The sequence below is a fragment of the Entelurus aequoreus genome, linkage group LG13 (genome assembly GCF_033978785.1).
Source record: "Entelurus aequoreus isolate RoL-2023_Sb linkage group LG13, RoL_Eaeq_v1.1, whole genome shotgun sequence".
NCBI lineage: Eukaryota > Metazoa > Chordata > Actinopteri > Syngnathiformes > Syngnathidae > Entelurus > Entelurus aequoreus.
Window position 1 is genome coordinate 69,294,127 of NC_084743.1, and position 22,928 is coordinate 69,317,054.

A 22,928-nucleotide genomic window follows, 5' to 3' on the forward strand; every position below is an offset into this window, starting at 1 on the left:
CGCACATACGGGCAAGCGATCAAATGTTTGGAAGCCAAAGCTGTACTCACGGTAGCGCGTCTGCTATCCAACTCAAAGTTCTCCTGGTTGTGTTGCTGCAGCCAGCCGCTAATACACCGATCCCACCTACAGCTTTCTTCTTTGCTGTCTTCATTGTTCATTAAACAAATTGCAAAAGATTCACCAACACAGATGTCCAGAATACTGTGGAATTTTGCGATGGCCACAATGGTGTCCCAATATGTCCGCACAATCCGTGACGTCACGCGCAAACGTCATCATACCGAGACGTTTTCAGCAGAATATTTCGCGGGAAATTTAAAATTGCACTTTACTAATCTAACCCGGCCGTATTGGCATGTGTTGCAATGTTAAGATTTCATCATTGATATATAAACTATCAGACTGCGTGGTCGGTAGTAGTGGCTTTCAGTAGGCCTTTAATAATCCTCTTCTTTGTTCCAATTGGCATCTCTCGTGTTGGAGCCATGATTCATGTCAACCCCCCTAGTGCAACAGCTCTCCATGGTGTGAATACTCCTTTTTTAACTGCAGACTAATGAACAGATTCAAACCGATCCATGTCTTCTTACCTTAGGAAATGAGAATTTGCAGGGTTATTCCACATTTTTTTCCTCAGAATTCAGCAATGAAGTTGCAATTTGAAACTGTACTGTAATAGTTTTATGTCATGTCTGTTATCTGCTTTTAATCCTACACAATTTCCTTCTTCCTTCAAAGTCTGGTGAGTCCTTTTTTCCCCCAGGGGTTGTACTATTATGAATAATGATCGAACCCTGATTTTTAAACATTTCAGTAAAATAAATGACATTATATATTTTTTATACAGTCTACTGAGATCAATTCTGTCCACACCCATTAAGAAAACAACATTGACACCAGCTGATTTTGTACATGCTGGATATCAACTTAATGGCTTATAGGTCTGCTTCCTGAATACTGGAGATTGTTTTTGGTGGAAGAATAGTTGACATCCTATGAGAAATGTTGAAAGTACTGCAGTGTAAAGAAGCAAGTGAAGCCAGTAATTCTTTATGAGATTAGCAGGGATCTGGAATCAGTTTGTCTGTAGAGAACATCGACAGAGCATTTAAACAGCTGTGCGTTGTCCGTGTTACTGGATGGGAAACTGTTATGGTCCATTTTCGTAAAGCAGCTCCTCTACAGCATTTTACAATCCAATCTGGAATGCATATACCTGCATTTGTATTAGATCAGCAGTACACTTACTGATAGGCACAATAATTTATATACATGACACAATGCATAGAGTAAATGTGTGGGTTGATCAAAGAAAAGGGGTTCAAGGACTTGGCTTGGGGATCGGAGGGTCTCGGGTTTGAGCCCTGTGCTTTTCCACTTCCACTATATGACTACAGTGGTGCATCGCTAGGGATGGGTAACTTTCACATTGGAATCGATATGGTACCAATTCCTGGTTTCTGGGAATTGATACTTAACGATAACAATTTTCTGTACTTTTGTGTGTTCAAATGTGTTAATAAATGTTAATTGTTTAAAAAAATATAATTTTTTTCAACACTGAGCAGTTGTTTTCTTACACTTCTGTGTCTCATTTACAAGTAATAATAATAATAATAATACCTGGGATTTATATAGCGCTTTTCTAAGTACCCAAAGTCGCTTTACATGTTAAAAACCCATCATTCATTCACACCTGGTGGTGGTAAGCTACTTTCGTAGCCACAGCTACCCTGGGGTAGACTGACGGTAGTGTAATGCAGTGTTTTTTAACCTTTTTTGAGCCAAGGCACATTTTTTGCGTTGAAAAAATCTGGAGGCACACCACCAGCAGAAATCACTAAAAACGAAACTCAGTTGACAGTAAAAAAGTTGTTGTTGCAATTTTTGGATATGACTTTAAACCACAACCAACCATGCATCACTATAGCTCTTGTCTCAAAGTAGGTGTATTGTCATGACCTGTCACATCACGCCCTGACCTATTTTGTATTTTTTGCTGTTTTCCTGTGTGTAGTGTTTTACTTCTTGTCTTGCGCTCCTATTTTGGTGGCTTTTCCTGTTTTTTTAGTATTTTCCTGTAGCAGTTTCATGTCTTCCTTTGAGCGATATTTCCCGCATCTACTTTTTTTTAGCAATCAATAATATTTCAGTTGTTTTTATCCTTCTTTGTGAGGACATTGTTAATTGTCATGTCATGTTCAGATGTACATTGTGGACGCCGTCTTTGCTCCACAGTAAGTCTTTGCTGTCGTCCAGCATTCTGTTTTTGTTTACTTTGTAGCGAGTTCAGTTTTAGTTTCGTTCTGCATAGCCTTCCCTAAGCTTCAATGCCTTTTCTTAGGGGCACTCACCTTTTGTTTATTTTTGGTTGAAGCATTAGACACCTTTTTACCTGCACACTGCCTCCTGCTGTTTCCGACATCTACAAAGCAATTAGCTACCAGCTGCCACCTACTGATATGAGTATTACACGGTTACTCTGCCGAGCGCTACACAGCACCGACACTCAACAACAACACATCATTTGCAGACTATAATTATTAATTATTTTTAACGACAAATAGGTGAAATTAGACAATCTCCCACGGCACACCAGACTGTATTTCACGGCACACCAGTGTGCCGCGGCACACCACAGTGGTTGAAAAACACTGCTGTAATATACTGTATTATACAGGGTGATTAAAAAAGAATATGCCGAAATCATCACACATTTATTCAGTTCTAAAGCATTGTACTAGACTGATAGACAGATCCTAGGATCTAACTGTGTGTGACTTTTTTCTGTGGGGGAATGTTAAAGACAACGTTTATGTTCCACTGTTGCCAGCAAATATCGATGACTTGAAAGATCGAATAACAGCAGCAATCGACACTGTGGATCGCAACATCCTGGGGCGTTTGGGAGGAATTCTCATATCGTCGTGATTTTGTCCGCGCTGCCGGTAGTGGCCATATTGAGCACTTGTAAAGCATGAAATAAATACTCAAAGTTATGTAGAACACATGTTTTCAAGCTAGGTTTTCTTTTGTTTTTCATTTTTGAAATATCGAGTGATTTTGGCGTATTCTTTTTGAATCACGCTGTATAGTAGATCCGGCATGCAGTTGCAAGTCGTTTGATGGCAGTAATGTATAGACTACAGTGTCTTGTCGTAGCCAGGAAGTAGTCATTGCTATTAAGTTGATTGTGCCAATATTTTCTTTTGTTGCGTCCTACCAAGTGTTTATTCTGGAAGTATTGTACTTATTACACACCAGCTGTTGAACTGTAACATGCATCTTAGTTGAAGTTTTGATTACCAACTCGCCATGTAAAATTGACAATGCTAACCTTTAGCATTTCTATTCCAAATCCAATGCATCAATCCACATGAGCAACAGTTTTCCCGACCTAGTTTTGCATTTTCTCTCTATCCTCGCGTAGATATTAAGCCCCTTCGGCAAAGTCAGCAACCATATAAACGTCCTTATTGACAGTAGTTGTAATTGTGGACGTGTTTCTTTCGTATTTGCGAGCCAAATCAGCAATGTGTGCGCCATTGCCGTACTCCTCGCAAATAGTCATTTTTAAGTCCACAGCGAATCCCTCCATCTTTCCAAGCCGGTTTGTTGGTTTTTTCAACCCATATTGAGTAACCAAAATAAACAAAACTTGGTGAAACACACGCTGAAGTACTGAAGAGTAATGGACTACGTAAACAGGATGTCCACCTATCCAAAATGGCAGTGCCCTGTGTGTCCTGTACTGCACAGGAAGTGATGTTTTCAAAAATGGAATCGCCTTAAGGCTTCCAGTGGCACACAAAATGAATGAATGAAGCGTTCATAAACCGACACATGGTTGGCAAACCAAAAAGTTTGAAAATAGAAGGTTTCGTAAATCGAGGTTCCACTGTAGTTTGTTACGCGTAATGTTGGACCGTACGATAACTGAGACGGTTTACGAAAACCGGCGCAAATTGTAAATGTTTTGTTTAAAACTGACTTTTACATAAAGTGGGGCGGAAGAAAGCCCAGTAAAACCAGTTGAAGAAAGAGTCATGAAGCCATTTCAACATTTGAAGATGCATGGCTAGAAATTACCACAACAAACACGCATGCTAACATAAGCTTATTCTGTTGCTGCCTGTACCTTGGCCTGGATCTGTGTTTAACTCCACAGTCTCCACTTTGTTGCACCACTCCATTTTCTTGTTGCAGTCTACTCGGATGACCTTCGTTGTCACACACACAGAAAGTGCTTTTAAACTCTACACAGAGGTGTTCCAACTAAGATTCAAACCCCGATCCAAAGACTGTGAGGCTGATGTTCTCACCCCCTGGCCACCATGCTGCTCAAATAATTAGAATCATTTTAATCCCAGCACATTTTGTGTGACTTTGGTGTCATTTATAGTAATATTCCTGGGTGGCATCGATTTGGCATGTGTGTGCTATCATCAATCAGATGTATGCGGTTAACGAAATGGTATAAATATCAGACATGTGTTGTAATGCATTCAGGGATACTTGAAAACAGGCCTAACTGGAAAATACTTGCTTTTTAGCAGTGGAGAAATGTAATTAAAAAGTTCCTAAATTTATGATCAACAATCGTTTTAGTTATTTATGAATTATGGCCTACCTTCATATTTGAAACTTAATCTAGCATTGAGCAGATTACATCCATGCACTTCACAGGTGTCATAGTTTTGATGCCTTCAGTGACAACCTACAATGTAAATAGTCATGAAAATAAAGAAAACGCATTGAAATGAGAAGATGTGTCCAAACTTTTGGCCTGTACTGTATGTCATGTGACGTTATAGGGGTCATACCAGCCTTTGTTTAAATTGCCCCCCCATCTCGGTGACACGCGAGATACTCTAACTTTTTTTCACCAAGTACCACCCTGGCACTCCAAGTACCACCCTAATGACCAACAATAAAATACAGTAGCATAGTAAGCCTAAATATTCATTGAAAACAAGGCAGAGGCTTTATTTAACAAGTATGTTTGGTCACTGTAACATTACACACAGTTTGAACAGTAACACTGTGTTTGAATAATTAATTAAGTGATGCTTTGGCGTACCACCGTTTGAGAATCACTGACCTAGACAAAGCACACATCAAAAAAAGTCCACGGGTCATTGAATTTTTAATTTCATGAATGGGAACTAAAACACAAAAAACAATTGGTTTATTGGAATTTCATTTGATAAAATATATAATAAAATTGAAAAACAAAGCGTTTTTCTTTTTAAGTGTTGAAAAGCAACAAGAAGATCTATTTAAAAGATCTACAAGATTTTAATTTTATAATTCACGTAACAAAAACTTAAATCATCAGTCAGCAGAAATGAAGAACACATACAAAAAGAGAAGTTCTTTTCATATTTCGACACCAGAAGCAGAAGTGGATAGTTATAGTCGAGAGCGTGGATTTGCCTCTAAGGAAAAAAAACGGTGCAGTGTTATATCGTTAGTGTGAAGTGAAATTAATTATATTTGTATAGCGCTTTTCTCTAATGACTCAAAGCGCTTTACATAGTGAAACCCAATATCAAAGTTACATTTAAACCAGTGTGGGTGGCACTGGGAGCTGGTGGGTAAAGTGTCTTGACCAAGAACACAACGGCAGTAACTAGGATGGCGGAAGCGGGAATCGTACCCGAAACCCTCAAGTTGCTGGCACGGCCACTCTACCAACCGAGCTATGCTGCTCGTTAGTCAAACAGAACATGGATCAATATATTTGTATATATAAACGCAGGATACAACACAACACTGTTTATTGTGTTATTTTGTTTTTCCTAAAGAACAATCCGCGTTTGTCTTTAAGTAAAAACTTCTGGTTCCGCTGTCATAAAATGAAAAAAACATGTTTTGGTCCCCTCCCTACACCCTCCTTTTCGGTCTGTCCCCCCGTGTGCTGCTGACTGGTGTTTTTCCTTTTTGTTTTATGAAATATCAAATGGAAATCAAACCGTTTTTTTTTCTTTTAGATCTGTTTATTGCGCTATGACACTAAAAAAGAAGAATGCTTTGTTTTTCATTTTTATTTTCTGTTTCAAAATAAAATAAGAAAAAAAACTATTGTTTTTCCCGTTTTTTATTTCCCATACACGACAATTCGTTAAAATGTGTATTTGATGAGTTTTGACTAATTTGCCGCCTCATTTGTAATTTAATGTTAGCGTTGAAGTAAAACACAACAACATTACGCCTGGGCTTCTATGGTCCGTGTACCTTCCGTTCATTCTATTTCAAATTCTTAAATGCAAATCAAAAAACAAATTTCGGACCATTTATTCTATTTTCATTTACGAAACAAAAGTTGGACAACTATTTAATGGCACTTTTTAAAAACGACAATAGGACTCCTGCTGAACAAAGATGTTACCGTTATACTAAAAACATGCTAAACGCAAAGGAAAAGCTAAAATACTGCTTCCGGTTCAATTTGTTATTACACAGATAAACACGCATTTTTGCATTTTGGATAAACATTTTTTTTAGATTTTTGTGTTTATCTGGAAAAATTTAAATCCATAAATTGAAAACAGCACAAAATCCAATTTTATGGCAATATTTTAATTAAAATCAACCCTTTTTTGTTTGTTTTAAAATCTGCCATGCATAGTAAAAATCGAAAATCGGCTCTAATTTTGTTTTTTGATTTGCGTTTCAAAATTGGAAATAGAATGAACGGAAGGTACACAGACCTTTTATTCTTTGCGTCATGCTAGCTAGCTGGTGTTAGCCATGTTAGCATGCTTTATCTTTCATAGCGAGTTAGTAGGCTATTTGTGGACCTAATATATTAAAGGTTAGTCTTATTATTATTATATAGCTATTAGTCAAATATTAGTTACATGTTATTAGTTCATGTCAGCGCAGCTTTAACTTGTCTTTGAATGTACTGCGGCATATACAGCGATGGTTGGTGCCACCATAATGACCGACATTTAAATACAGTAGCGCAGTAGGTCTAAGTTTTCATTAAAAACAAAAAAAGAATATTTACTATTTTGGACACGGTGACATTACACAAAGTTTGAACAATAACACTGTGTTTGAATATAGGGAAATTAAACACTGTGCTTAAATAATTAATCTAATATTTGGTGTACCACTAGATGGAGCCTGCGTACCATTAGTACCATAGTTTGAGGATCACTGTGCTAGCACACTTAAAACGTCGGGCGATGTTCTTCCTCCACCCAAACAATCGATTTAGTAACCTGAAACGGAGGGAAAAGTTCAGGGGATGAGCTTCCTTCATCTGTCATAGAGCCTGCCGAGCTGTGTGCATCGAGACAGATGCTGATATTGCCGCTGCAGCCGCACGCGATCTCAAGGATTTGTAACTTTCACTTATATGGTATACCACAAATGGTATGAAGGCATTATAAAGTGGTTTTGAAACCAACAACTTTTTAATACAGGGGCAGGAGGGAGGTTCAATGTTGGACAATTCGACTGCGAGGTTAGAAGTTGAATCAGAATCAGAATCAGAATTATCAAATAGTCGACTATTCTAAGGAACCCTTAATGGTCTCATTAATATTTACTAAGAATTGTTCACTCGCTTTATTACATCAAAATATTGAAATGTTTTATGTGGCTGTGTGCTTGCTGAAGCTTCACACCCAATGGTTAGTCATGCTGCTCTTAAATGCTATTCTTCAAATACAATAAAATATTAATGATTTTTAATATTTTGAGTGGTTTTGGTTCGGGGTCTCATGTTATTTAATTATCTGCCTAATTAATGACTGCATTTTGTACAGTAAGCAAAAAAAGTGTCAATTTACCACTTATAAACAAATCTAATCTGAATAATGGACTTCTTTGCACTAAAAGTCTCACCCCCAGGCAACCCCCCGCCTGTCCTCAGACAGAGAGTGGGTGTGGCCTGATAATTTTGTTTGAAAAGGCGACCCATCCTGCAGAGTTCTTCTTCTGTAGTCTATTTTAAAAGCATGCCAAATATTTAATGGTATCACAGAAAGCTGATATAGATTGTAGCAGCCAGCTAAAATTGAAATAGGTTCCATTAATTTATTCTCTTTCTATAGCCTACCGCAGGGGTCCCCAAACATTTTGACTCGGGGGCCACGTTAAGTCAAAAGAATTTGGCTGGGTGCCAGGCTGGCAAAAAAATAATATAAAATAAAATTCAAATAAATTAACTTATGAATTGTAAATTTTTATTTTTTTTATTCAGCTAAAATAATACATACCATATATATGTATATCTTTATATACATTATACACACATACTGTATTTATACACACATACATATATATGTATACTTATAACATGCATATATACATACACATATAAACACATATATACATATACCCTTATATATATATATACATATACACATATAAATGTATATATATATATATATATATATATATATATATATATATATATATATATATATATATATATATATATATATACATATATATATATATGTTTATATATATACATACATATAAATATATATATATATACATATTACATGCATATGAATATATATATATATATATATATATATATATGCACATATATATATATATATGTTTATATATATACATACATATAAATATATATTATATATATTACATGCATATATATATATATATATATATATATATATATATATATATATATATATATATATATATATATATATATATATACATACATAGATATAAATACATATATAATAAAATCAAAATAAATGAATTGGAAAATAAATTTATTATTTTAAAATGTTATTTTATTCATTCAGCTAAAATAATATATATTATATAAACATATATTATATAAATAATTATTTAATTGTTTTTTCTTGTGACATCCCGCGGGCTGGACCCGTAGCTAGAGGACCCCTATTCTATCGCTTATCTTTTGGGCTGGACACACCCTGAACTGGTCGCCAGCCAATCACAGAAAAACATTATTTTATTTTCTCTATGCTGATGATTTTATTCTTATTTGAGTATTTTGAAAGAATATGTCTTATTGTAAGGATTGAGAATATGTTTTATGGACTCCCCGTCTCAAGTGTTGGCCTAATGCCCCAAGTTTGAAACATTTTGGAAATATTGTATGCTTCAACTTTTTGCATTAAATGCAAATTGCATTAAATCGGTACCGTATCACTTCAGAAACACGCTTGCAATTGGAACTTCAGGAATGTTTGGCAAATAGAGGAGTTTAACTTTCCATGCATAATAGGACCCACAGTGCACAAATAGCCTTTCACAAAACTGATGGAGCTAAATGAACCTGGAAGCAATTTTCACTTTGAGTGTTGAAATAAAGACTGTTTATGCAACTGACAACAGCTATTAATGAAACTATTGTCTTTCAGATGTGAATGAATGCGACGTGGACAAGGGAGGCTGTGAAGGGTACTGTTGCAATGCTATTGGCAGCTACTACTGCAAGTGTCCTGAGGGCAGCAAGTTGGGCCCAGATGGCAAGGCATGTCAAGGTAAGATAAACACCCGAATACTGCCAGTGTGTACAAACTCACTTTTTACGAGTGTCTGCACAGCTTGTGATTCCTGAACTGTTTGTTACTAATTAGTTGTCCTAATGAATAAAGACGGGGGGGTTCTCATGATGTTATCAATGTTCTAGCTTTAGACATCCCATACTAATTATAACTCTCGTAAGATATTGATGTCAAGCCTTTTTACTTCTTTTATATTAAAATCTTTACGCTATGTTATACATCACTGGCCACAACAGGATGAATACCTGCACACTTCAGTGTACAGTAGGGAAGGGATTCATATTGCCCCAGCATGAAAGGAGGGGAGAAGGTGGAAGTAAATAGAACTAATTATCAATCAATCAATCTATCAATCAAAGTTTACTTATGTAGGCCTTAATCACAAATGTCTCAAAGGGCTGCAAGAAAAAAACTGATAGATGACAGATGTGGGGACCTTTACCTAATAGCTCTTTGGGAGACAATGATTGCCACCTCAGTAGAATGCATGTCCACCTCTGGCACAGTCACTACAGAAAAACCTTATGCGAGTTAGTTAGTTCTCGCTCAACTGACTCCTCACCCGGGCTAACAGACACTGTAGTTGCCTGTGTCCGACTTTGCTCTAGTGTAGTTAGTCAAGCGTGACTCAAATGGTAATCTATATTTCTAGATAAAGCGATGGCGCCTTCCTGGTTAAGGTGAAGGCCGTCCCTCCTCAGCAAGCCTGGTTTGCCCCGAAAGAGGGCCTATTATCAATAAACGTTAATCCTTGTTCTCTACAAAAACTAGCCAGCCACTTGTTAAGCGAGACTAATCTGCTATACCTCTTATCATTGCCTCTCGTAGGCAGGTGGCCAGAGACAAGTATTCGATGCCAAGACATCTTTATAGCGAGATTACAAGTCCTAACTATGTTCCTCTTTGTAATCTCTGACTGTCTCATCCTAGTGTCATTGGAGCCGACGTATACAACTATGTTTGCGTAGCAAGTGGGACGATTAGCCTGTCGTACATGTTAACTACACCTGTTGCGAGTCAGTTCCCTAAGACTCGCTTCAAATGTCGGGTCCTCTGGTCCCGAGAATACACTTAATTATGGCTGGTTTACTGAGCTGTATGTTCCGGGTGAAGGTGTGGTGCCCGGTAGACTGGGGTGTAGGACTAGCTAAAGGGTTAAATCTATTATGCGTCTCAAGAGGTTGACCGTGGCTTGTAGGCCGCTTAGGGCTGCTACAAACTGAGTTTCTCAGCTTGCTACAGCTAACGCTAGCAAACGTGTCTGCGGCGTCAAAAGTTACGAAATTACGCTGCTCTAACTGGCGGACACGGTCCTCTTAAAGGGCCAACCTATTCATGAGAACGGTGAACGAAGAACAGGGAGCAAAACTCACTTTGTTTCTTTCACCGAGCCGAGTTCTTGTTGTCTTCGGAGCAATAGGCGAAGAGTAGCAGCGGCGTGAGGGAGCAGACGCCTTCGGAGCACAGTGACTTTGGACCGGGACTAGCTTAGCTTCGCTGACTTAGCAGCTAGCTAGTTAGCTTTTGAGCCGCGAACAGCACAGTAGCTTTGGACCGAGACTAGCTTAGCTTCGCTAGCTTAGGAGCTAGCGAGCTGGAAGAAAGGCGGAGAAACAAAAGCTGTGTCCCAATTCAGGGTCTGCATCCTTCGGAGGACCCGGCCTACGCAGCCTCAGAAGGCTGGACCTTCGGAGGCAGCTCCAAAGGATGCGTCAAAAAGGAGGAGTTCTTCGTCAAAAATATCCGGGTTGAACAAAGGCGCGCAAAGCATCTTGGGATATGGGAGGCCACGAAGGATAGTCGCGGTGCATCCTCCGAATTCAGGGAAAAGGAGAGCGCATTCGTCGGCTACATTTGGAGGAGCCTTCGAATTTGAATCAAATGGGACAGCTTTCGCGCAGCATTGTGACGTAAGCGGCCTTCAAATTCGCCCTTCGAAAGATGCATACCCTGAATTGGGACAAAGCATAGAGAGCGAATGCTTTGTAAGTTTGATAAGACTACTACATATGTGGGAGAAGGAATAAAGAAAGCTGTTAAACAATTAGAATCACACAAATAGAAAGATAGCACTTCGCTTTGGTGCGGCAGCGAGTGGCAGCAGACTTTTACAGATGTGACGTCACCCGATTAATTAAGAATGTGGAACAGGTGTGTTGACAGGACAACAAACACAAGGTCAAGGTGCTGTAAAACACAGAGACAAAAACATGAAATGTTATCAAAACAAGAGCACCAGGACAGGAAATTATATCAAACAGAAAAAAAACTATTCAGTGCTCCGGTCCAACGCTGCACTCGTATTTAACCAAATGGTTGTAGCACATGACAAAGTATGGTCATATTGTAAATACACAATGCACTGACTGACCTTACACACATGGCCAATAAATGTCAGGTCTTTGTTTGTGTGCAATAAAATGTGCATTGTTGACACTGGCTGCAGGCCTTCTCTGCACAAACATGGCTGCTTTATGGTATATTACTGCCAACAGTCTGTCAGAAGGCATTGCTGCACTTTATTATCTGTGTAATCATCAGCCTTATTTTCGAACTACATATCTGCATACAGACGTCTTTTGTTCATATTTTCACAGAACCTTCAGACTTGTTAGGCTGTCCAATAGTAAAGTTTTTAAGAATGGATAATTTGACAACTTACCAACATTTTTTATACGACACAGATGGGCCGTAGTCATTCTGGTTTCTGCATGTTTGGTTGAGTTATCAGAATTGTTCATACAGTGGAACCTCAATTTACAAACTTAATTGGGTCTTCATTAGGGTTCGCAAATAGAAAAGTTAGTCATTTGAAGCAAATTTCTCCAAAAGAAACAAAATAAACATGAATAATGGGTTTTAGCCTCAACAAAATTCCATATTTTAGTATGTTTGGACACTTTGAACACAATATTAAGTACAGCACTGTATATCGAACAAACATATCAAGGGGGTGATAGATCTACTTTCTATTTAATACCAAATCCAAACAAACAACAAGCTGAACTGTTCTCATTTACAGCCACCCTGCTGTTACGCACACACGCTGTCACTAGCCCTGTGGCGCACCCACAGTTTAAAATGTCAAAATTCCTTAACTTCAACAGCCAGGTCGCTACAATGATTAGGAATTAAAAAAAAAAAAATCAGCTTTATCTTGTTGGTTAATCTTCTTGGTGTGCAGTGGAATAGAGGGGGGTTGTTCAAACCACACATAGCTTCTCCATTGCTTTCTTTTGACTCATATTAAGCTAGCAAAACTAGGAAAATGCTGTAAAAAGGCTAAAAAACACACTTAAAAAGCACACAAAGTAGCACTGTAGAGTATAGCTAACATAGCGGCAAAAGACAGCACTGCTGAGCTGACTGAATGAGCATGGACAGACCCCAATAGCTGTGCTGCAAGGCAATAGGTGGATGAAACGCTCGTACGCTGGCGAAGGTTCGTACAACAAAGCTTATTTTCATTTGGTCTGTCGTTTGTGTACCGAAAAGTTTGCACAATGAGGGGTTCGTGAAATGAGGTTCCACTGTATCCATCCATCCATTTTCTACCACTTGTCCCTTTCTGGGTTGCGGGGGCTGCTGGAGCCTATCTCAGCTGCATTCGGGCGGAAGGCGGGATACACCCTGGACAAGTCGCCATCTCATCGCAGGGCCAACAGAGATAGACAGACAACATTCACACTCACATTCACACACTAGGGCAAATTTAGTGTTGCCAATCAACCTATCCCCAGATGCATGTTTTTGGAGGTGGGAGGAAGCCGGAGTACCCGGAGGGAACCCACGCAGTTTCGGGGAGAACATGCAAACTCCACACCGAAAGATCCCGAGCTTGGGATTGAACTCAGGACCTTCGTATTGTGAGGCACATGCACTAATCCTGTGTTAACTAGAAAAAGCAATTTTGGTAGAAATTGCGTGTGAATAGTGAAAAGCAGAAGCAGGACTGTAATGCTAACAGTTAGCATGCTAGCCAGACAGTGTCAAGTAGTAAAAAAATACAACTCTAAGGTGCATATCTGCAAAGTGAGCTAAACAACCTAGCATGCTCATATTCGTATACATCAATTAGCAAAATACATGGGTGAGGTATATCACGGCAAAACTTGCTTCAAAAATTGGCATGCTAAAGTTGAATATGCATCAAATACCAAAATATATGACTTTGAGGTGTATAGTGGCAAAATTAGCGAAAACAAATCTAACATGCTAACGTTATCATGTTAATGTTAGCATGCTAACAAATATTACTAAAAATGTTGGCATACCAAAAGTGCTACTACTACTATATAACTACTTGAAAAATTTGGCATGCTAACATTTAACATGCGTCAAATAACAAAATATTTATCTTTGAAGTGTATACACACAAACATTTGCGAAAAAGCTAGCATACAAACATTAGCATGCATCATTTACCAAAATACATGATTCTGAGGTGTATATCGGCAGAATCAGCAAAAAAAAAGCTAACATGCTAACTAACGTCAAGGCTGCCAAGTTTCACAAAATGTTAATAGACTTTAGTGGAAAGTTGCTTTCGAAAAAATTGGGCCTTTTTTTTAACACCGATTTATACCAGGCATGTAATTTGACAGAAAATAAGACTGAAAATAAGCCGGGGATCTGGGGTCCGCAGGTCCCCAACCAGGTCCAGATCCAGGGCGGTACCCTGGAGCACAAACTTGAACAAAAACTTGGCATGCTAACAGATAACATAGGTCAAATACCAAAATATATGACTTTGTTGTGTACACCTACTATTATGGCTAAAAGACTTCCCATGGTAATGTTAGCATGCATTTACCATGAATTGATTAACATGGACCCCGACTTAAAGGCCTACTGAAATGAATTTTTTTTATTTAAACGGGAATAGCAGATCCATTCTATGTGTCATACTTGATCATTTCGCGATATTGCCATATTTTTGCTGAAAGGATTTAGTAGAGAAAATCGACGATAAAGTTCGCAACTTTTGCTCGCTGATAAAAAAAGCCTTGCCTGTACCGGAAGTAGCGTGATGTCACAGGAGCTAGTATTCCTCACAATTCCCCGTTGTTTACAATGGAGCGAGAGAGATTCGGACCGAGAAAGTGACGATTACCCCATTAATTTGAGCGAGGATGAAAGATTCGTAGATGAGGAACGTTACAGTGAAGGACTTGAGAGGCAGTGATGGACGTATCTTTTTTCGCTCTGACCGTAACTTAGGTACAAGCTGGCTCATTAGATTCCACACTCTCTCCTTTTTCTATTGTGGATCACAGATTTGTATTTCAAACCACCTCAGATACTATATCCTCTTGAAAATGACAGTCGAGAACGCGAAATGGACATTCACAGTGACTGAACATGTAAATACACGATTAATAATATTCAGCTTTGCGAAGCTAAAAAAATAGAAGCTAACCTAGCAACGTAGCCAACGTGATAGCATAGCAGTCTCAAATGCAGATAGAAACTAAATAAAAAAAAACCCTGACTGGATGGATAGTCAGAAGATCAAAAATACTATTAAACCATGAACATGTAAATACATGATTAATAATATTCAGCTTTGCGAAGCTAAAAAAAATAGAAGCTAACCTAGCAATGTAGCCAACGTGATAGCATCAGTCTCAAATGCAGATAGAAACTAAATTTAAAAAAACCCTGACTGGATGGATAGACAGAAGATCAAAAATACTATTAAACCATGAACATGTAAATACACGATTAATAATATTCAGCTTTTCGAAGCTAAAAACATAGAAGCTAACCTAGCTACGTAGCCAACGTGATAGCATAGCAGTCTCAAATGCAGATAGAAACTAAATAAAAAAAAACCCTGACTGGATGGATAGACAGAAGATTAAAAATACTATTAAACCATGTACATGTAACTGCACGGTTAAAAATTCTCAGCCTGGTAAGGCTTAACTATGCTGTTGCTAACGACGCCAAGGCTAATTTAGCAACTTAGCAACCGGACCTCACAGAACTATGTACTCTCTCCTTTTTCTATTGTGGATCACGGATTTGTATTTTAAACCACCTCGGATACTATATCCTCTTGAAAATGAGAGTCGACCACGCGAAATGGACATTTAAAGTGACTTTTATCTCCAAGACAATACATCGGTAACACACTTAGCTACTGAGCTAACGTGATAGCATCGTTCTCAAATGAAGATAGAAACAAAATAAATAAACCCCTGACTGGAAGGATAGACAGAAGACCAACAATACTATTAAACCATGTACATGTAACTACACGGTTAAAAATTCTCAGCCTGGTAAGGCTTAAAAATGCTGTTGCTAATGACGCTAAGGCTAATTTAGCAACTTAGCAACCGGACCTCACAGAACTATGATAAAAACATTAGCGCCCCACCTACGCCAGCCAGCCCTCATCTTCCCATCAACAGCCGTGCTCACCTGCATTCCAGCGATCAACGGCACGACGAAGGACTTCATCCGTGGGTTTGGCGGCAAGCATCGGGTAGGCGTAGTAAGTAGTCCTTGTTGTGTTGCTGTAAGTATTGTACTTAGCCGCTGAGACACCGATCGATCCCACCTACAACGTTCTTCTTTGCAGCCTCCATTGTTCATTAAACAAATTGCAAAAGATTCACCAAGACAGAGGTCCAGAATACTGTGGAATTTTGTCGAAGAAAACAAGAGGCTTTTCTATCGGGTCCGATGGGGTCCAACCACTTCCGTTGCTTTTGTGACGTCACACGCATAAATCATATCCAAAGGAGTTTTTCAACCGGAAGTGTGGCGGGAATTTTAAAATTGCACTTTATAAGTTAACCCGGCCGTATTGGCATGTGTTGCAATGTTAAGATTTCATCATTGATATATAAACTATCAGACTGCGTGGTCGGTAGTAGTGGGTTTCAGTAGGCCTTTAAACAAGTTGAACAACTTATTCGGGTGTTACCATTTAGTGGTCAATTGTACGGAATATGTACTGTACTGTGTACACTGTACAGTTTCCTATAATGTATTGTCTTCCTTTGCAATTTACTAATAAAAGTTTCAATCCATCAATCAATCAATGCTCGCAAATGACTAACATTATCAAGGAGCATTTTGATTTTGGAATAGGTTGAGAAATGTGGAAAATTTAGAAGTTTGAAAAAATGCCCATTCATTTCATGACCTGTCATCCCAGGTTTTTTTTGTTTTGTGTTTATTATTATTGTTAGTTTGGTGCTGTTTTCCTCCTTTTCTTAACCTTTCTTGTTGCTAAGTGAACTGAGTGGACACACCAGCCTCTGCTTATAGATTCGGACACGCCTGCTGCCACTGACAATCATGCCTCTTTTTATACCTGTTTCGCCATGAAGTCGACACGGAATCAATATTCGTCTTTGCTGACATTTTGCTCTTTTGTTTGCTTTATGCGACTGCTTTATGTTCTACACTTGGTATTTATGGTTTTGCCATGGGCTTCTCGTGCACTTTGTTTTTTTGTTTTTTTTTGCCCTGCCAGTGGAATTAAATGATTCCTACCTGCACGCTCCTTCTGACGCTTCCTTCCGCATCCTGGAGAACACAACCCCGAAAAAAGATTCCTTGTAATTCTGGGAAATGCAGAAACTTGTTAGTTTGCATGTCAAGTATGACTGGAATGTGTAGATGGTGGTTGAGAAATGTGGAAAATATGGATGTTTGAAAAATTGTGCATTCAATTCATATAGGGAAAAAATATGGATTTGCGGAAAATGTGGGAATTGTGGGGGGATAAATGATAGCTCGCATGTAATGAATAAGCTGAATGGCTCTGTGGCGCAATGGACAGCGCATTGGACGTCCAGACAGAATACTTAAAAAAATATATTCAAAAGTTGTGGGTTCGAGTCCCACCAGAGTCGGTATTTTTACCATGAATTGATTAACGTGGACCCCGAATTAAACAAGTTGAAAAACGTATTCGGGTGTTACCATTTAGTGGTCAATTGTACTGAATATGTACTGTACTGTGCAATCTACTAATAAAAGTCTCAATCAATCAATCAATCAATCAATCAACATATTAAAAGTGGAATAGTTTGAAAAACATGTGCGAGGAGAAGGATTTGCAGCATTCACACAATGAATGGAAGGACTGTTAAGAAAGATTTTTACATTATTTTAAAGGCCTACTGAAACCCACTACTACCGACCACGCAGTCTGATAGTTTATATATCAATGATGAAATCTTAACATTGCAACACATGCCAATACGGCCGGGTTAACTTATAAAGTGACATTTAAATTTTCCCGGGAAATATCCGGCTGAAACGTCGCGGTATGATGACGTATGCACGTGACGTAGTCAGTTAAACGGAAGTTATGGTACCCCGTAGAATCCTATACAAAAAGCTCTGTTTTCATTTCATAATTCCACAGTATTCTGGACATCTTTTGCAATTTGTTTAATGAACAATGAAGGCTGCAAAGAAGACAGTTGTAGGTGGGATCGGTGTATTAGCAGCGGACTACAGCAACACAACCAGGAGGACTTTGTTGGAGAGCAGACGCGCTAACCGGCGACCTCACCTTGACTTCCTACGTCTCCGGGCCGCCAAACGCATCGGGTGAAGTTCTTCGTCCTTCCGCCGATCGCTGGAACGCAGGTGAGCACGGGTGTTGATGAGCAGATGAAGGCTGGCTGGCGTAGGTGGAGAGCTAATGTTTTTAGCATAGCTCTGTGAGGTCCGGTTGCTAATTAGGCTTCAATGGCGTTGTTAGCACAGCATTGTTAACCTTCGCCAGCCTGGAAAGCATTAACCGTGTATTTACATGTCCACGGTTTAATAGTATTGTTGATTTTCTATCTATCCTTCCAGTCAGGGGTTTATTTTTTTTGTTTCTATATGCAGTTAAAGCACGATGCTGTCACGTTAGCTCATAGCTAAAGCGTTTCGCCGATGTATTGTCGTGGAGATAAAAGGCACTGAATGTCCATTTCGCGTTCTCGACTCTCATTTTCAAGAGGATATAGTATCCGAGGTGGTTTAAAATACAAATCCGTGATCCACAATAGAAAAAGGAGAGAGTGTGGAATCCAATGAGCCAGCTTGTACCTAAGTTACGGTCAGAGCGAAAAAAAAAATGTATTTCACTGCATTCTAGTCCGTCACTCTAACGTTCCTCGTCCACAAATCTTTCATCCTCGCTCAAATTAATGGGGTAATGGTCCGAATAGCTCTAGCTGCGTTGAAAACAATAGGAAAATATGAGGGAGTGAACAACTGACAACGTCACGCTACTTCCGGTAGGGGCAAGGTTTTTTTTTATCAGAGACCAAAAGTTGCGAACTTTATCGACGTTGTTCTATACTAAATCCTTTCAGCAAAAATATGGCAATATCGCGAAATGATCAAGTATGACACATAGAATGGATCTGCTATTCCCGTTTAAATAAAACAAATTCATTTCAGTAGGCCTTTAAGGGGCTTCTTTACTACGGCTGACCTGCTGGAGATGAACTGACTCCTGACTCCAGGCAGTAAAGTCGTGAGTGAACAACACGGTCAGCAGATGATCTCTAAACCTGTCAACTGAACACTTGGCTCTCTCAGTCTGGCAGAAATAAACATGCCGATTTACTAAGGCCCATTTGTTCCTCAGCGTTCCAGGTGTGAACAAGTACTGCAGACCTTTGACCTTTCAGACAGGATATTGTCACTTTGTTAGAATTTATAGCCGTACGGCCAAACACTGGAGAACACTAAGGGAAGCAATCCCAGCTGCCGTGAAGCCCTCCGTTTATTGTTTTTTGTGTAAAATACATGTGAGGTCGTGTTTATGGGGAAGAAAATTGGGTGCTGAGCTATGGTGACCAACAGAAGGGAAAAACACATTTTACTTAGACTATTTGGAATTTAGTTATTGTGTATAACCGGTGAAGAGCAGTCATTTGATTACTCCAATGTGGCTTTTTGCACCAAGTACCACCTCAGAAAACACTTGGCTCTCCAAGTGCCAACACAATAACCAATATTAGAATACAGTAGTATTCATTAATTTAACTTTGTCAGCTTACTGCGGGGTTCGTTCTCCCGGGATGCAGACGGACCCCTCCGGACAAGGCGTGCAGGTAGGAACAAGATTTAATCATCAAAAAATAACGCGTAGTACCAAAAACAGAAAACTAGCAAAAGGAATGCGTGCCGATCGCACGGGAAGCTAAGGAAAAAACTTAAAGCAGGAATCATGAGCTAGGAAACACGAAGACCAAACGTAACAGGTTGCATATAGTAAACAATGAAGCCAGGCCGACTGACCGGCAAAGGCAGGATTAAATAGTGCCTCTGATTAGTGCTCGGGAAACAAGTGAGCGTCCCGAGCACCAATCAGAGACAGGTGGAAACAATAAGCACCCATGGTAAATAAAAACAAACAAGGGTGCACAAAAACAGGAACTAAGGGAGTCCAAAACTAACAGAATATAGCAACACATGATCCGTGCCACGGATCATGACAAACTTAAATAACAAATATAGTTTATATTTTTGGCCACTGTAACAATACACACGGTGTGAACAGTGGGCGGTATAGCTCGGTTGGTAGAGCGGCCGTGCCAGCAACTTGAGGGTTCCAGGTTCGATTCCCGCTTCCGCCATCCTTGTTACTTAAATGTAACTTATTGGGTTTAACTATGTAAAAAAGCGCTTTGAGTCACTAGAGAAATGCGCTATATAAATATAATTCACACTCACACAAACAGTAACGCTGTGTTTGAATATCGGAAAATAAAACACCAATTAAGTGATTCTTTGGCATACCATGAGATGGAGCCCATGTAACACTAGTTGTTTGAAAAATCACTGACATACACAATATGAATAATACACATATAGCCGACGATAGAGCTTTTAATACTATCGTTATATCGTGATAATGCTTGTGGATGACACATTCATGCTGAGTTTTCGCAATTTTGACAGTGACAAGCAAACAACCGCGTCATCACAGCACTGTGGTGTCCCTCTTTGCAGTGCAAAGCCACTTCTAAGTCAAAGCAAATAAACTACGATACCTTCAAGTATCGTTATCACTGGCGGTATAGCTAAACATGTTACATTACACACCATATGAGGATATGTTAACCGATAAAAAGAGCTCTTGAGTGTAAACAGAGGTGGGCGACTCGATACAAATATAGACAGTAACAATACCGAATATAGTATGAATATATAGTCAGAACTACAGCGACTTTGATCGATAATTCTTATTATCACAATTGCATTTAGTTTTTTTTTGCTGTTGTTATTGTTCACAAACTCAGAAAATAGGTTCCTTAATACAGGAGGACTTTAAGGACAAAAAACAAAAAGTAGTTTTCCCTTTTACACTATTTAGTAGGGGTGCACAAACTCACATTTGAATCGGGATTCTTATTCATCTCGACTTTAAATCGAGTCATAATTTTCCAAAATAGATTTAAAGAAAAATTATATATATATATATATATATATATATATATATATATATATATATATATATATATATTTTTTTTTTTTTAATATAAGAATACATTTTTAAGAAGATGTTTTAAGGCCATTTCCATGCAACTAGAATGAGATTTTCTAACATGTAACCTGTTTTGAAAAACTTTCCTTATTTTTATTATTCCAAACAGCGAGATGAATTTTAATCGAGAATCGTGTTGAATCGAGAATCAATTCTGAATGGAGTTGTCACCCCAGGAATTGGATAGAGTCGTTAGGTTCCCCAAAATTCACACCCATACTATTTAGGAGAGGGCAGTTTTCGTGGGTCTGGACCACACACACACACACACACACACACACACACACACACACACACACACACACACACACACACACACACACACACACACACACACACACACACACACACACACACACACACACACACACACACACACACACACACACACACACAATGTGCTGCTTTGACCTCTGAGGAATTTAACTAGCAGTGATGGTAGAATTTTGTGGTTCTGGTGTCATCTTTTAAAAAAGCAAATCAACAAACAAACAAACAAAAAACTGTTAAAATGTCATGCAGTTTTTGCAGAAATGCGATTGTTATTCTTAATGGATGTTAGAGAAGATGATCCATGATGTATTGTCCAGATGCAAAGGTTGCTGTGTCATCTTCCTATCTGACCGCCGTCTCCAAGAAGTATGAGAGTCATTCAAACAGACTTTCTGCCATGCCCACTAAATATTGTAGAAGTGTATTCTGTGCAGCACTAAGACAAATGGTATTGTTTTGTATGATCAGCATAAAAATATGTGAAATTCAGTTCAATTTAAAAGGGATGTGCAAATCGACAAGCCGGCTGACAAGCAGCTAGCAGCTAATTATGTGTCTCCATACATAGTGTGGAGCCGCTCCCCTGAGCTAAATAATAACCACCTCCATTACGGCAAATAAACTGCATTTCTTAGTGTCTTAGGTATCATTATCAAGTATCGTTTTCACCGAAGGACAAGGTTCAACATGTTACACACCGAGAGCAAGCTAATAGCCAAGCTAACCGCTAAGCTAGCTTGAAACCACACAAACAAAAAATTGCTGGTAAACATTAAGAAGTGTAGATGCAGAAAGTCAGCAGATTTTAACAGGAAATTAACAAGTAGATCAATAAGAGTTAGAGCAGGGGTCCCCAAACTTTTTGACTCGGGGGCCGCATTGGGTTAAAAAAATTTGGCCCGGGGCCGGGCTGTATATATATATATATATGTAGGAGGCCACGGGGAAGACCCAGGACACGTTGGGACGACTATGTCTCCCGGCTGGCCTGGGAACGCCTCGGGATCCCCCGGGAAGAGCTGGACGAAGTGGCTGGGGAGAGGGAAGTCTGGGTTTCCCTGCTTAGGCTGCTGCCCCCGCGACCCGACCTCGGATAAGCGGAAGAAGATGGATGGATGGATGGATGTATATATATATAGATATATATAGATATATATATATATATATATATCTATATATATATATATATATATATTCCGAGGGCGATTATGTCATGGGAAAATGCATTTTTAGACAATATGATTTGCCTGAGCAGCTAGAAGACACCGAGAGTAACAAGTGGTAGGAAATGGATTAGAAAGGACAGATTTGAAAAAATTATAATAACTTTTTTTTTTTAATTTAAACTTGGGACTTCCCGCGGGCCGGATTTTGGACAGTGGCGGGCCGGATCCGGCCTGCGGGCCGTAGTTTGGGGACTACTGAGTTAGAGGATAATATAAAAACTCTTGGTGTGTCAGCATTATCACAGTCACACGACACATAAGAGGAGGGCGGATCAATCCATAATTGGTGATTGGTGGTGTCGATACCAAAGCCAAAGGTAGCATCAGTATATGATAGATACAACAATAATTAGATCGACATTTTTATTTTATCAAAAT

The 22,928-nt window shown here is 38.9% G+C and overlaps 1 pseudogene; it reads left to right on the plus strand.

Moving 5' to 3' along the window:
- LOC133663041 (multiple epidermal growth factor-like domains protein 6) overlaps positions 1-22,928 on the plus strand; it is a 144,026-nt pseudogene that overhangs the window by 25,133 nt on the left and 95,965 nt on the right.